The 4,099-nt window shown below is 39.8% G+C and overlaps 1 pseudogene across 1 annotated transcript; it reads right to left on the reverse strand.

Annotated features, from left to right (window-relative positions):
• Positions 1 to 587: 587 nt before the first annotated feature.
• LOC116557068 lies at positions 588 to 1,484 on the reverse strand (annotated as a pseudogene). The gene has a single exon (XR_004271354.1). The product of XR_004271354.1 is annotated as a 40S ribosomal protein S2 pseudogene (transcript).
• Between the last annotated feature and the right edge of the window lie 2,615 nt (positions 1,485 to 4,099).

A 4,099-nucleotide genomic window follows, 5' to 3' on the forward strand; every position in this document is an offset into this window, starting at 1 on the left:
GCAGACATTCAAAGAATAATTGGTACCAATCCTACTGACACTATTCTACAAGATACAGAAGGAGGTGTCCCTCACTAAATGATCCTATGAAGCCTGTTTTTGGTATTAGGGTGATAGTGGTTTCATAGAATTATTTAGGGAAGGATCCCTCTTTCTCTATCTTATAGAATAGTGTCAATAGAATTGGTGCCAATTCTTCTTTGAATGTCTGGTAGAAATCTGCTGTGAATCTGTCTGGTCCTGGACTTTTTTTGTTGCTGTTGGTAATTTTTAAATTACCATTTCAATCTGCTTGTTATTGGTCTGTTCAGGGTATCTAATTCGTTCTGATTTAAGCTAGAGGGTTGTATCTTTCCAAGAATTTATCCATCTCTTCTAGGTTTTCTATTTTATGTGTGTAAAGATGTTCATACTAACCTTGAATGATCTTTTTTTTTCCCCTGTGGTGTCAGTTGTAATATCTCCCATTTCATGTCTTACTGAGCTTATTTGGATTTTCTCTCCTTTTCTTGGTTAATCTTGCTAATGGTCTATCAGTTTTATTTATCTTTTCAAAGAACCAGCATTTTGTTTGATTTATCTTTTTTTTTCAGGCTTTATTCACTTTATTTTTCTTGTATAAAAACCCTATGTTATAGCCACAGCTGGAGCTTGGGTCCTCTGCACAGAGACTCTGGTGTGGGTCTTGACGAGGTGGTCAGCGAATTATTTTTAGGGAGACTTGGTGAATACAGTCTCCTTCCAGAGACTGGGAGTCAAGTAGCTGTAGGTCTTAGAGATGGCATCAAGGATGACCTGGCTGAAGTTGCCCAGGGTGGCAGTGTAGCCCTTGGCTGAGCTGTGGCAGTCATTGATACCAGCCATCATCGTCAGTTTCATGAGTACAGGGGCTGAGACAATGCCAGTGCCCCAGGGCACAGGGATGAGGTCACCAGCACAGAGCTGCAGTGGCCTGTCATCTTGCAAGGGATGGTATGGGGCTTTCCAAACTTGTTACCCCAGTAGCCTCTACTCATGGGGACAATGGAGAGCTTGGCCAGGATCATGGCTCTGCAGATAGCAGTGACCACTACCTTGGAACACTTAACACCCAGACCAATGTGGCCATTGTAGTACCCAATGGCAACAAATGCCTTGAACCTGGTGTGCTGGCCTGCATGGGTCTGCTTCTGCACCGGCATAGTATTCAAAACCTCATCCTTAAGAGAGGTCCCCAGGAAAAAGCCAATGATCTCAGACTCCTTGATGGGCAGGGAGAAGAGATAGATCTCTTCCAGGGACTTCATCTTCATGTCCTTGACCAGGCGGCCTAGCTTGGTGAAGGGCATCCACTCCTTGTCTTTGCTTTGCCTTGCATGGCTGCAACCCTGGCCCTGGATGCTACTGCCAGAGCCTCCCTGGAAGCCACCACTGTTCCCCATCTCAGGGCCCCATGGGACCTCTTCCCCCACCTCCCCCTGTGCTGCACCAGCATAATCTACCATTTGGTGTTATCTTGGAGAAGCTGATTTATCTTTGTATTTCTGTTTGTTTGTTTGTTTCAATTTCATTTAATTCTGTTCTGCTCTTGGTTAATTCCTTTCTTCTGCTGGGTTTGGGTTTGGTTTGTTCTTGTTTTTCTAGTTCCTTGAGGTATGACCTTAAATTATTTGTTTGTGCTCTTTCAGCCTTTTTGATGTAGGCATATAGGGCTATGAAGAAATCCTCTTAGCACTGCCTTTGCTGTGTCCCAGCGGTTTCAATAAGTTGTGTCACTATCGTCATTCATATCAAAGAATTTTTTAATGTTCATTTTGATTTCATTTTTGACCTAATGATCATTCAGAAACAGATTATTTAATTTCCATGTATTTGCTTGATTTTGAAGGTTCCTTTTGGAGTTGATTTCCAGTTTTATTCCACTGTGGTCTGAGAGAGTGCTTGGTATAATTTCAATTTTCTTAAATTTATTGAGGCTTGTTTTGTGGCCTATCATATGGTCTATCCTGGAGAAAGTTCCATGTGCTGTTGAAGAGAATGTATATTCTGTGGTTGTTGGGTAGAATGTTCTGTAAATATCTGTTAAGTCCATTTGTCCCAGGGTATAGTTTTAAATCCATTGTCTCTTTGTCGACTCTCTGGCTTGATGACCTGTCTAGTGCTGTCAGTGGAGTATTGAGGTCTCCCACTATTATTGTGTTGCTGTCTATCTCATTTCTTAGGTCTATTAGTAATCATTTTATAAATTTGGGAGCTCCAGTGTTAGGTGCATATATATTTAGGATTGTGATATTTTCCTGTTGGACAAGGCCTTTTATCATTATATAATGTCCTTGTTTGTCTTTTTTAACTGCTATTGCTTTAAAGTTTGCCATGTCTGATATAAGACCAGCTACTCCTACGCGCTTTTGTTGTCCCTTTGCCTGGAATGTCTTTTTCTACCCCTTTACCTTAAGTATGTGTGAGTCCTTATGTGTTAGGTGAGTCTCTTAAGGCAGCAGATAGTTGTTTGATGAATTCTTATCCATTCTGCAGTTCTGTGTCTTTTAAATGGAGCACTTAAGCCATTTACATTCAATGTTAGTATTGAGATGTGAGGTACCATTCCATTCATTGTACCATTTATTGCCTGTATACCTTGGTTTTTTGTTTTTGTTTTTTAAATTGTATTTTTCTTTTATAGATCCTATGAAATTTATGCTTTAAAGAAGTTCTGTCTTGATGCGTTTCCAGGATTTTTTCAAGATTTAGAGCTCTTTTTAGCAGTTCTTGTAGTGGTGGCTTGGTAGTGGTGAATTCTCTCAGCATTTGTTCATCTGAAAAAAAATCTGTATCTTTCCTTCACTTATGAAGCTTAGTTTCACTGGATACAAAATTATTGGCTGTTAATTGTTTTGTTTGAGGAGGCTGAAGATAGGGCCTCAGTCCCTTCTAGCTTTTAGGGTTTCTGCTGAGAAATCTGCTGTTAATCTGATAGGTTATTCTCATGGGTTATCTGGTGCTTTTGTCTCACAGCTCTTAAGATTCTTTCCTTCATCTTAACTTTAGATAATCTGATGATAATGTGCCTAGGTGTGATGAATTTCCCAGGTGTTCTTTATACTTCTTGTATTTGGATGTCTAGGTCTCCAGCAGGGTCTGGAGAGTTTTCCTCAATTATTCTCCCAAACATGTTTTCCAAACTTCTAGATTTCGCTTCTTCCTCAGGAACACTGATAATTCTTAAGTTTGGTTATTTAACATAATCCCAGGCTTCATTCATATTTTTAAATTCTTTTTTCTTTGTCTTTTTTGGATTAGGTTAATTCGAAGACCTTGTCTTTGACATCTGAATTCCTTTCTTTCACTTGTTCAATTCTATTGCTGAGACTTTCAAGAGCATTTTGCATTTCTATAAGTGTGTCCATTGTTTCGTGAAGTTTTGTTTTTTATTTATGCTATCTAGTTCCCTGAATATTTCTGCTTTCACATGTATCAGTTTTTGGATTTCCTTATATTGAGCTTTGCCTTTCTCTGATACTTCCCTAACTATAATAACCTCCTGAATATAATATTATACTTCCTGATTATAATAACCTTCCCTTAATAACTAACTTCCTGAATTCTTTTTAGGTGAATCATGGATTTCTTCTTGGTTTGGGTCCATTGCTAGTGAGCTAGTGTGATTTTTTTGAGCTGTTAAAAAACCTTATTTTGTCATATTACCAGAGTTGGTTTTCTAGTTCCTTCTTATTTGGGTAGTCTCTGTCAGAGGGAAGGTCTAGGGCTGAAGGCTAATATTCAGATTCTTTTATCCCATGGGGTGTTCTTCTGATGTAGCACTCTCCTCCCTTTCCTAAGGATATGGCTTCCTGAGAGCCGAGATGTAGTGATTGTTATCTCTCTTCTGAATCTAGCCACCCAGCAAGTCTATCAGGCTCTTGGCTGGTACTGGGGCTTGTCTGCACAAAGTCCTGTGATGTGAACTGTCTGTGGATCTCTCAGCCATAAATACCAGCACAGTATTTGGGGTGTCTCCTGGGTCCTGCAAGAGCAATCCACTTCCTTCAGGGGGTACATGGGTCCTCTCAGGTTTCCTGATTTATTCCTGCAGTCATTCTGGAGCAAAAATTCACATTGT

This window comes from Sapajus apella, unplaced genomic scaffold, assembly GCF_009761245.1.
Source record: "Sapajus apella isolate SASKATOON/1434 unplaced genomic scaffold, GSC_monkey_1.0 scaffold1, whole genome shotgun sequence".
Classification (NCBI taxonomy): domain Eukaryota; kingdom Metazoa; phylum Chordata; class Mammalia; order Primates; family Cebidae; genus Sapajus; species Sapajus apella.